Genomic DNA, 12,616 nt, shown 5'->3' on the forward strand with positions numbered 1-12,616 from the left:
ACGGTACCGATATCGAGTCGTTTAAATAATCTGGATTTTGATACAGAGTTGGTGGTATTGTTGGAAGACTTTTTGAAGATGAACCTTCATCAGTGTCACCACGAAAACTTGACGATTTCGGATTCATGTAAACATACATTTTTGTTTGATGTTTTTATTGTCTCCCAACTGTTCGAAAGCCCAGGCCAAAAATCTTTATCAATATTTGTTGCTTTTGAAATTTGCACATGGAACAACTAAAGACTCTCCTGATTTTAAAAAAAAATGTCTTAGTACCTCTAAATCGCGGGCCCCCTGAAAAACCCCGTCCCCTTGGGGACTCCCCCCCCCCCCCCCCCCTCTCATCGAGCCTGTCTATAGTCCACGACATGAATGCAAATAGTGGGCGCGGACGCAACAGTAACACTGGTGGTGGTGGTAACGCTAATTCTAATAATTCAGGTGCTGGTAGCTCAAATGAAAATTGAAATAATGCTGGCAACACAACAGCATCAGGTGCAGCAGGTATTAAGCTGGCGCGAGTTAATAGGATTTGAGGCCTCGGGCCTAAACATGCCGGTCCCCTTGCGATACGCAAAAGCTCAGACTCCGCCCGAGCGTCCTCGACCACGAATTATCTTAAGACTATATTCTAAGAATTAAGGTGTGCGCGCCGGATGGCGCGACGGCAGCCTCATTGCCTTCGCCGTGACCTAGAACTAGGCCGAGAAGAATAATAAAGGAACCTCTATGATATATTTCTTGCCAGTTAAATAAAATCTCCATTTATTTCGAGAAAGAAGAAGGATACTGTTCCACAAGTAGGACCTGAAGATAACGATTTAGCCAACATTAGATCAACAATTAATTGATGATGACCTCTGACGAGGTGCCACAAATAATAATAAAGCCTTCGACACCACTTCCAGTAGCTAAAGTACCATCGTCTAACAAGTATGCAAATGTTGCTGCTTCCGATTTAAAACCAGAAGTTGTTGATGCTGCAGCTCTTGATACAACTAAAAAAACTGTTCAAGCTCCTTCTATTGAGCCCGCAGAAAACCCATTTCCTCATTACTTCGAAATCGCTGCACCAGCAGCTATAATAATACCAGCTGCACATGATCAAGATATACAATATCAGCTTGTAGAAATTACTCTATGCAATTATATAAAAATGATATTAATATATGTTATATATTATTACTATAATATGTCGCTTTCAATGCTTGTTGCTACATTACACGACGAAGGTCTATATAATCTGTATTTCCACGCATGTCCGAACTATAGAACAACGAACCAGATTTCATTTGATGTCGATATTGAAGAGCGGAATAATAAAAGCTTTATATCAGCTGCCCAAATGCCTTTGCCCGCATTGTATTCTATGATGAGTGTGTTGTTCTTCTTATCCGGTCTTTTCTGGGTATTAATTTTAAGGAAGAGCAAGCACAGTGCTCATAAGCTGCATTATACCATGGCTGTGTTGGTATTCTTGAAATCGTTGTCACTCATGTTCCACTCCATCAATTATCATTTTCTTGATATACGAGGCGAACATGTTGAAGCTTTGGCAATTTTGTATTATGTTACACATTTGCTCAAAGACTCAGTATTATTCATTACAATAGTATTAATGGGAACTGGTTGGATATTTATTAAGCCCACCCTCTCTGATAAGGATAAGAAAATATTTGTGATTGTTGTTCCTCTACAGGTTTTGGCCAACGTAGCTGAAATCATCATTGACGAAGCCGAAGAAAGTGATATTGAATTTCGTACTTGGCGCAATATATTGATATTTGTTGATTTACTCTGCTGTGTGCCATATTATTTCCCATTGTCTGGTCTATCAGGCATTTACATGAATCATCAGCTACTGATGGCAAGGCTGCCATAAATTTGCGAAAACTAATACTATGTACAAACACACACCAAATTGACAATTTATACCATTTGGGCAATTTTTTACGCAATTTATCATATTGTGACGAATATGAGTGACACCAGGTGATACTCACATCCCTAGTCTGAAGCTAAGTAAATGAAGGCACAACAATAATAAAGCAGACAGTCACTTGTATCTACATAAACGAATAAAACATTATGTCTACACATATGTACGTACACGCAACAGAGAAGAGATGCTCCCAAAAGTATGCAATTGTAATTGTTGAAGTGTCGCTCACAAATCCACGATATATGGCGGCAACTAAGTAAATTCTGGAAGCGCCTAGAAGATGCCACGAGGAAATCAAAGAGTATAAAAGCACCAGCGGTAGAGGCGCTATAATCAGTTTCGATTAAGACGATATCTAGCGAGCAATAGCAGTATTATTTTGAAAGTCAGTTTCATTTAAGCTATCAGTTTGGTTATTAAGCCAGCTAATTGCAAAGTATAAGTGTTATTGTGAAGTACTTTAATAAAGGCCATTTTTCCATTATTCAATATTGGAGTTATTTATTCAACAGTTTAGTGATACGAACTTAGCAAAAAGGCAAATAAGAGGATTTGCAAGTAAATTCGTTACATTGGTGTCAGAAGAGGAATTGTTGAATAAATTCCAGAGGACTACAAGGATATGACAAAGTTCAGTGAATTGAAGATCCAGCAACTAAAGAAGGAGTTGGAGAGCCGTGGATTGAATACAAGCGGCGTTAAACTCGAACTTCAGGCACGGCTACGAGAGGCAATGGAAGCAGAAGGAAATGATGTGGACAAGTATGTCTTTTATCCTGATGGGGACGAAACAACAACAAAAATTTAAGAGAAAAATGAAACACCGCAGACAATGGCAAACACAGACCTGAACATGATATTGGCTGCAATATCGACACAAATATCCGAAATGTCATCACAAATATCTACCAATATGTCATCACAATTAGAAGCACAGGAGACACGTATATCCGAAATGTCGTCGCAAATATCATCTCAGCTGGAATCGCAGGAGAACCGTATAACAGCGAAGATTGAAGCATAATTGGATGAACAGAAAACACACATGGCATCACAAATTGCAGAACAATTAAAAGAGCAAGGGGCACGCATAACATTACAACTCGAAGCCCAGGAAGAGCGTATCTCAACGAAGCTGGAGGCACAGGAAACAAAAGTCTCATCGCAGCTGGAGGCTTTTAGTGAACGACAAGATAAAATGGAGGCCGAGATGGATGCTTTGAAAGATCGTATACAGGAGTTGCAACTAAATCGCCCAGCAGTTTCAGCGAGTAATCTAAAGGTAAAAACACCATCCTTTGACGGTTATGTTCCTTTCCAGGTCTTCAAGCTACAGTTTGAGAAAACCGCAGCAGTGAACAACTGAAATTCGGAAGATAAAGTTGCTGCACTGTTCGTGGCATTGAAAGGGCCTACAGCGGAAATCTTACAGACGATTCCAGAGTACGAACGGAACAGTTATGAAGCATTGATGGCTTCTGTAGAACGACGTTATGGAAGCGAGCATAGAAAACAGATATTCCAAATTGAGTTGCAAACCAAAAGCAAATGAGACATTGCGGGAGTTTGCTTCAGATATTGAAAGATTGGTTCATCTTGCAAATGCGGACGCACCCGTGGAATACACTGAAAGGGTAAAAATCCAGAGTTTCATAAATGGCATACGAGATGTGGAAACGAAGCGGGCTACATATGCGAATCCAAAACTAACATTTGCTGAAACGGTATCGCATGCACTGACTCAGGAAGCAGCCTCACTTTTGAGTAAACCAGCGTACAAAGCTCATCGCGTGGATGTGGAAAGGCCAGACCTGGTAGACGCAATTTTGGAAGCATTGAACGGTACGCAGCAGAATAATAATGATGCAGTCAAATGTTTTAAGAGTGGGAAGCCAGGGCATATTGCGCGTTATTGCAACACCAACCCTAACAGTTCAAACAATGTGGGTGATCGTAAACGCAGAGCAGAAGGTGATGAGCAAATCTCCAAGACCACTCAATCGTTAAACTAAATCGAGTCAGCCGCAAGGGGCGACAGCCGGCTCCCGCAATTGAATGCCCCATAATCTCTATCTCGCAGATTGGAAGAAGATCGAGCAATCTTACTGTTGGAGGACATGTGGACGGAAAGGAACGTTTACTGACTGTAGATACGGGTGCATCTCATTCCATCATTCGAGCAATGGAGTAAGATTACGTACAGCCACGGGAGAGGACGACGATGTGATATAAGAACATGGATGTACCACTTAATTTCGGCTACGAGAGAGGCTACAGCAGTAAACCAGTACTGGTGGAAGAGAGTCAGCAAATACCACCAAAATCCGAAGCAATCATTTGGGTAAAGGTTGATGGAGATTGTGGGACAAACAAATTGTGGGTTGTCGAAGCAGCAAACAAATCAGCACCGAACATACTTGTAGGAAAAACCCTGGCTATGACAAAACAAAATGGACGTATTCCGGTAAGAGTACTCAATGAGTTCAAGTCACCACTCAAACTAACCAAAGGAGCAATTTTGTGAAAATGCCAAGAGGCTGAAGTAATTATTAACTGTGAACAGCTCCAGGAACACGTTTCATCTAGTAACACTGATCTTTCAAATGACATCACGGAATGGACGGAGGGGCTAGAGGAAGATTATCAGAGTAAGGCAAAGCAATTGCTCCTAAAGTACGCAAGCATATTTGACCAGGATGGTTCCAAACCAGGCGGCACCAATGTTGTGAAACATCAAATTGACACTGATCCACTGATTGAAATTGATCCACGTAGTGTTCCACTGGCGAAGCGGGAAGTGGTGAGTCAAATTATACAAGAAATGAGCGACAGCGGCGTCATGTAACCATCAGCTAGTCCCTGGAGCTCACCGGTAGTACTTGTAAAGAAGAAGGACGGAAAAATTAGGTTTAGCGTGGACTACCGGAAGTTGAATGACGTTACGAAAAAGGATAGCTACCCATTGCCAAGAATTGACGACACTCTGGACTCGCTCTCTGGTACGAAATGGTTTTCCACACTGGACTTGAAAAGCGGCTACTGGCAAGTGGAGGTGAAGGAGGAAGACAAAGAGAAAACAGCCTTCAGCGTCGGAGACGGTCTTTGGCAATTTACAGTAATGACCTTTGGACTATGTAATGCACCAGCTACTTTCGAGAGACTCATGGATCAGGTATTGAAAGGACTACATTGGAAAACATGCTTGGTGTACCTGGACGACATCATCGTATTGGGCAAGAACTTTGATGAACATCTTAAAAACATAGATGAAGTTTTCCAGAGAATAGCTGGCGCTAGTCTGAAGTTAAGTCCCAAAAAGTGTGCGCTGTTTAAAAAGGAAGTAAATTATTTGAGTCACAAGGTAACGACAGAAGGTATCCGTACAACGAATGAAAAGATAGAGGCGGTAAAGGATTGGCCAAGACCACAGAATCTGCATGAATTGAGAAGTTTCCTTGGGCTGTGCACATATTACCGCCGATTTGTACCAAATTTTTCCAGCGTAGCCCATAGCCTCCATGAACTTACAAGAAAAAACAAAGCTTTTGAATGGAAGAAGGAGCAAGAAGTGGCTTTCCAAACATTGAAGGAGCGTTTGTGTACTGCCCCAATGTTAGCATATCCGATTCCAGGAGCAACATTTATTCTGGATACAGATGCGAGTGGATATTCTATAGGAGGCGTTTTATCACAACTGGTCGATGGACAGGAGAAGGTAGTTGCATATTACAGCCGTTCGATTGGAAAACCAGAGAGGAACTACTGTGTTACGCGGAGAGAGCTGTTGGCATTGGTAGAGTGCATTAAACATTTTCACAAATACCTCTACGGCCAGCGATTCCGTGTCAGGACAGATCACGCAGCTTTAAAATGGCTTCTGCAGTTCCGTAGTCCGGAAGGACAATTGGCACGGTGGATCGAGCGACTACAAAGCTTTGACTTTTCCATTGAGCATCGAAAAGGTAGTAGCCACGGAAATGCCGATGCAATGTCACGAACACCATGTAGTTTGAATTGCAAGCACTGTTCAAAAGCCGAGGCTAAAGAAGACGTTATAGATGTCCGGCTAATGGCTATAACATGTGCAGATGAATGGGACAAGGAACAGCTAAGAAAGTGTCAGCTAGAAGATACAGATCTGTCACGTGTTATGCAATGGCTCGAACGAAACGAAAGACCAAACAGAGAAGAGATGTCAGCAGAGAGTCCCATTGCGAAGTCATATTGGGCACAGTGGAACAGTTTAGAATTGATATCCGGTTGCCTTCATCGAGTATGGGAGAGTGAGGATGGTAAATGCAAGAAGAAACTGATAGTTGTTCCCAGAAAGAGGATTCCTGAGGTGCTCAGCTAGCTGCATAATGGTCCAAGCGGAGGTCATCTTGGAATCACGAAGACGCTCGAGAAGATTAAACAGAGATTCTATTGGGTTGGTTGCCGTCAGTCGGTCACTGAGTGGATTGCGAACTGCGAGGTTTGCAGCAGAGCAAAAGGGCCCAGAACCCGAAGTCGTGGCCAGATGAAGCAATATAACTCAGGTGCGCCATTTGAAAGGATCGCTATGGATGTCGCCGGTCCATTTCCTACTAGCAACGGCAGAAACAAATATGTACTGGTAGTTATGGATTATTTCAGCAAATGGCCAGAGGTATACCCAATCCCAAATCAAGAAGCGGAAACAGTAGAAGAAGTGTTTATAAACAATTGGGTTGCAAGGAATGGTATACCAATGGAGTTACATTCTGATCAAGGCAGGAATTTCGAATCAGCTGTATTCCAGGAAATGTTTAAATCATTGGGCATTCGAAAAACACGGACAACTGCATTGCATCCTCAATCCGATGGTATGGTAGAGCGATTCAATAGAAAATTGGAGGAGCACTTATGGAAAGTAGTAGACAAGTACCATAAAGAGTGGGATACCCGCATACCATTATTTTTGATGGCTTACCGATCAGCCGTGCATGAGACAACAGGCCAAACCCCTGCAAAAGTAATTTTTGGCAATGACCTTAGACTGCCAGCTGATTTGAAGTTTGGTATAGATGCCAATGCGGAGAGAAATGTTAAGAAATCCACTAGTGATTTGGAAGAAGAGCTGAGAGAGATACACGATCTTGTAAGGCAACGATCAAAAATTATGAGTGACAAGATGAAAGCGAGGTACGATAAAGCAATTAATTCGGAAGGGTTTCAAGAAGGAGATTTCGTGCTGTTATACAACCCACAACGAAAAAAAGGTTTGTGCCCAAAATTGCAGTGTAATTGGGAAGGCCCATACAAAGTAGTAAAACGGATCAACGATGTAGTGTACCGCATACAAACCATTGGCAAACCACGAACCAATGCCACGTTCAAAACATGGTAATACAATGGCATTAGTTTTCGTTGACAGATTTTCAAAATGGGTGGAGATAATGGCAATTAGAAAGGCAACAACAGAAAGCGTAGTACGAGGATTTAGAGAGAGAATTTTGGCACGATTTGTCATTCCAAAGGTATTAATCACAGACAACGGAGCGCAGTTCGTGAGCAAACGTTTTAAGAAGTATTTGGAGGAGCTTGGCGTAAAACACCAGCTGACAGCACCATACACACCGCAGAAGAATCCGAGAGAAAGAGCGAACCGCAACATCAAGAGGATGATAGCACAGTTTTCAGGGAATGAGCAGAGAACAAGGGACGAGCTGATACCAGAGATAACACTCGCATTAAACACAAGCGTATGCGAATCGACAGGGTACAGTCCAGCATATGTAGTACAATGCAGAGAACCAAGGATTCCCAATAGCCTTTACGACGAGCACACATTTGGTGCAGGTGAGAGAGTAGCTAATCCAGCCGAGAAATCAATGAAGATGAAGGAGATATTCGAGATGGTACGACGGAAGCAAAGCGAGCATCAGCAGAGCAAGCAAATCATTATAATTTAAGAAGAAGGCAATGGCGACCGGCTATAGGCGAACTAGTGCTGGTGAAGGAGCATCAGCTGTCAAAAGCGGTGGATAACTTTGCAGCCAAACTAGCGCCCAGGTACAGTGGACCCCACCGGGTAACGAACATTGTATCTCTAGTGATCGTAGAGCTAGACAAAGTTTTCAGAGGAAGGAGGAGGACAGCCCACTTAAGTGAGCTGAAAGCATACCACGCAACCGACGCCGCCGACAACAATGAATCCAGAAACAAAGGCATGAACAGAAGAGTGCTAGTGAGGATCAAATCCCGTCTACATCGTCCAAGCGAACAACAAACAATATCTCCGAAGTACAACAACAGAGAGAGAACAGCGAGGTAGACTTCTGTGGTACGCTCACACGAGTCAGCGAAGAGACAGATAGACAACATGAAGAGGACCAAAGTATAAGCCAACAACTGATAGCATACAGAGACGCTCAAGTGCAAAACAATACGGAGAATCAGGTACGAACAATTTTAGAAAATCAGGTACTGGTCGCTCGAGGAACCCAGGTACAGATCGTCAGAGGATCGATACCTGGAGCAAGATTACACCTAGGAAGGCAGTTTGCTATAGCAGCCCTAAATGAACACACACCCAGAGACAGCTTCGGAATAACGGATTATTACGTGAGATTCTACTGCAACTCGAGTCAAATCGGTAGTAACGTACATGCCCAACCGCAACAGTATCAAATCATACCCGAAGAAATTTCATTTCAAGAAGTACCCGGACTTCGAATCAACCACTAAAGCCCGGTAAACTCTAACCACAATTACATAATCACATAAATGTACTCCTTAACTAGGCTCATTACGTACCACGTTTTTAAGCAAAAAAAAAAAAGAAAAAAAATTCCACCAAAACGCCAACAACGAACAATGACAGCGAAATATTAAGCCGTATGACCAGCGAGGTCAACGGCAGCCTCAACAAACACAACGACGACAGCGAAATATTAAGCCGTATGGACAGCGAGGTCAACGGCAGCCTCAACGACAACAACAGCGACATATTGAGCCTGATGGCCAGCGACGGCAGTGACGACGAAGGCAGCATGGGCGACCAATTCGGCGTACGGATCACGCGCACCTGCATGGTGACCGTAAGCTTCGCTGCTGTAGGTGAGGGGGGAGTGTGAGGACCCCAAAACCGAGGGTTTTGTACTCTCACAACATATATCTATTTTCTCATTTTTTACATTTTATACAATGATTGAACTTAACTCCGAATTTAACATTTGTACATTTTTATAACATGAATTATATCTTTATGAATTACACGTCAAAACACATACATGCGGTTGCATATTGAATTATTATTTCCTAAATTGAAGGATAAACCAGACTTGCGTACTTTTGCACGCAAGCAAAATATTTACATTTTTCGCCCACATAAGGTTCAAATATAGGTCACCCTAACATACACCAAAACATTTGGAAGGAAAATGGAAACGCACGAAAAATAAAATTATGCCGGTCAACCAACCCTTTGCGCATCCAATGCACTCAGCCACAAATACAACATACATAATAATTTGGATAAACAAAGATCAGCAGTAAAAGTCGCCAAACTAAGCGCCGCTACTAATTGGGACTTTTCTCTACATACTTACGTACAAGCATACGACACACCAACGCACGCCCTAAGCAGAAGCCGAAAGCATCCAAACGAGGCCAACGCACCATCAAAACCAAGTGACAGCGAACACACGCATAAACACAAATGATCGAATTCGATAGGTAAAGCAAACACTGGAAAACACGGCAGGCATACAACAAGCGTACGTACGAGATTTGGCACATTGTTCGCTATGTATATTAGGGCTCCCTAAAATTGGGATATGAAATGCCGGGATAGCGGATCGTCACACATGATCGAAAATATGCATATATGTATATATACCGATGTACCACCATATGTATGATAATGTAAAGAGGGAAAACGTATGTTAGCATGTAAGCGTATGTATGTAGCAATATAATACAGCGAAAGTAGCGTTAAACTAGAATTCGATTTTTGCATTTCCAACTTTTATAATTGTTATTGTAAAATTACTGACTGCCTGCGTGCAGTCCTACATAATTTTATAACTGAGGAATTATTACAATGAATTGTTTTTAGGAAATAACTGTCCACCGGCGTACAAAATCGTATATAAGGGCTGCAAATAAGCTTGTAAGAACAGAAGCTAGGAGATAGGCATACGAGTCAGTGGGCTTCTACCACTGACCATCACAACCTGAAGGTTTCTACTTCATTTCGTGAATTATTTTATATTCAGTAGTAGGTTTCTCCTCCAACTGACGGAGAGCTAGCAGAGGGGTTCTACCTCAGCTACTCTTATTTAGACAGGGACAAAGAATAGGAGTAGCTCTTAAGGGCATTGAATTTCTTAAATAAACTTTATAACGTTTTTCAGAACTCCTTTGTCTATTTATATTCATCGGAATAGGTTCTCCCACCAAATATAGGAACCCTGGACGGACTGGGCATACCTCAGCAGGAACAAGTCCGTCACATAATATTGCTTTTATTTAAGTGAAAGATATAATTAGAGCAAATAATTTACTTTGTTTTAAATTAAATATGGCGGGGCTTCTCGGGACGGCTAGGGATGTAGTTCGCTCAACGATCGCTGCAAAAGTAGACGGTTTCCTAGTCGAGGACAACTGTTGAACCACGGCAAAAGTCTCCGCTTTTAAGGGGAAGCTTCCCCACGCAGTTGCTCCGACATGTATGTATGTATATATGTACGGACAACATAACCTACATATGTACACATATTACTAGTGGTCGATAACCTAGTGATTTTAGGATGGCGGAAGTTAATAAGAATTTAGGATTCGGACCTAAACATGCCGGCCCCTTGCGATATGCAACAGCTCACACTCCGCCCGAGCGTTCCCGACCACGATTTGCCTTAAGACGAGATTCTAAAACTGAGCGGTGCGCGCCGGATGGCGCGACGGCATCCCCCTTGCCTTCTCGTTATAATGTTGCTTTTATTTAAGTGAAAAATATAATTTGAACAAATAATTTACGTTGTTTCAAATGAAATATGGCGGGGCTTCTCGGGACGGCTATGTCTGTAGTTCGCTCAACGATCGCTGCAAAAGTAAATGGTTGCATAGTCGAGGACAACCGTTGAACCGTGGGAAAAGTCTCCGGTTTCAAAGGGAAGCTTCCCCACAGAGTTGCACCGGCATGTATGTGTATGTGTACGGACAACATAACCTACATATGTACACATATATATGCATGTGGGCGAACTAGTGGTCGATAACGTAGTGATATTAGGGTGGCTTGGCTGGCTGAATTTACGCTTCGGGCGTAAACAACTTTCAGTGGCGGATTTGAATATTCCCCGCCCTTAGGCAATAAAAAACTTGCCGCCCTTATTTTCACAATAACAATATTTAATACAATGAATGTAATTTTCAGTGCTTTATTACAGTGTAGTTTGTTATGTATGAAATACATAACGAAATCAAGATAATCGTGATTTGCATTAATGAGATATTTAACCTTAACTTTTTTCCAAACATTCTTCATTGACATTTCTTTGCGTCTTAATTTTTCTGCTTCGAATTCGCAAATGATATCATCACAATCGCTGGACAAAAAAAAATCTGTTTCTATCGTCAACAACGCAAGAGCATTCAGTTTATCTTCGCTCACTGAGGATCTGAGTTGTAGTTTTTCGTGCGTTTTAAAACAGAAAACGATCTCTCTGCGCTACAATTTGCAATAGCAATTAAAACAAACATTTGCAACGTAACGTCAAAATTAGGGTAAGAGATCTGCAAATTTTCCTGTCTCAGCATTTTAACAGTTCAAGCGGATAATAATTTGAAATGTTCTTTTCGATGCAGTATCACTTGAATAAGACCATTTAATTTCCCAAATTTTCCTCAAGATCTTGGGCGTAGTAGTTGCTCAATATATTGGATTTCTTACGTAATTCTTTGTTGCTTAGATGTTTCATATCAGTGATAAGAGAAAATTTAGAATAGATTTATTGATAAGCCTCACGTCTTCGTGTCAATTCTGCCAAAGTACGATCCAAGATAACGTTGAACGTGTTGACACGAAAGTTGTCCGTTCCACAAAATGATCAGTTCTGAAATAATCGTATTAACATTTTGTTATTTCTTGCTCACCACATTGAATGTGACGTTAATAAGACGTTCCATAAACCTTCCATGAGTACAGCCTCCAAAAGTTCCAGTTGAAGTGAATTGAAGTATGCACATTTTTACGACTGCTATGCGGAAAAATAACTTACAGATGATCTAGGTAAAGCGAGAATATTGGACAAGGAAAGGCGGGAAAAAGTGAGATACACAACAGAAAGCTTAAGAATTATTCAAAATAGAGAGAGAACTGTTAATAGAAAGGAAGACACAGCTGACATCTCCGCCGCATATCTTTTATGTTTATAAAATTTTTGTTTACATTTTCACATTCTTAGGTATTCACTGAACACAGCCTTTCATACATACGTACATATGTAAACAAAACATACCAATTATGTTTGATGATCAAAGTCCAGTTTAATGACAAGTGTCCTACATATTACTAGTACCATTTTTATACTTTTAATTTTCATGAATAACTTAGTTAGTTTATACTAAAATTGTGCAATTTGTGACGCCTAATGTAATCTAGGGATACATACATTTATATATGTAAGTTTTTTACTAAACAATCTGTTT

The 12,616-nt window shown here is 41.4% G+C and overlaps 1 pseudogene; it reads left to right on the forward strand.

Moving 5' to 3' along the window:
- The first annotated feature begins 853 nt into the window (after positions 1-853).
- On the forward strand, positions 854-12,383 carry LOC137234795 (protein GPR107-like; annotated as a pseudogene).
- Positions 12,384-12,616: the final 233 nt, after the last annotated feature.

This window comes from Eurosta solidaginis, chromosome X (genome assembly GCF_040869045.1).
Source record: "Eurosta solidaginis isolate ZX-2024a chromosome X, ASM4086904v1, whole genome shotgun sequence".
In the NCBI taxonomy this organism is placed as follows: Eukaryota; Metazoa; Arthropoda; class Insecta; order Diptera; family Tephritidae; genus Eurosta; species Eurosta solidaginis.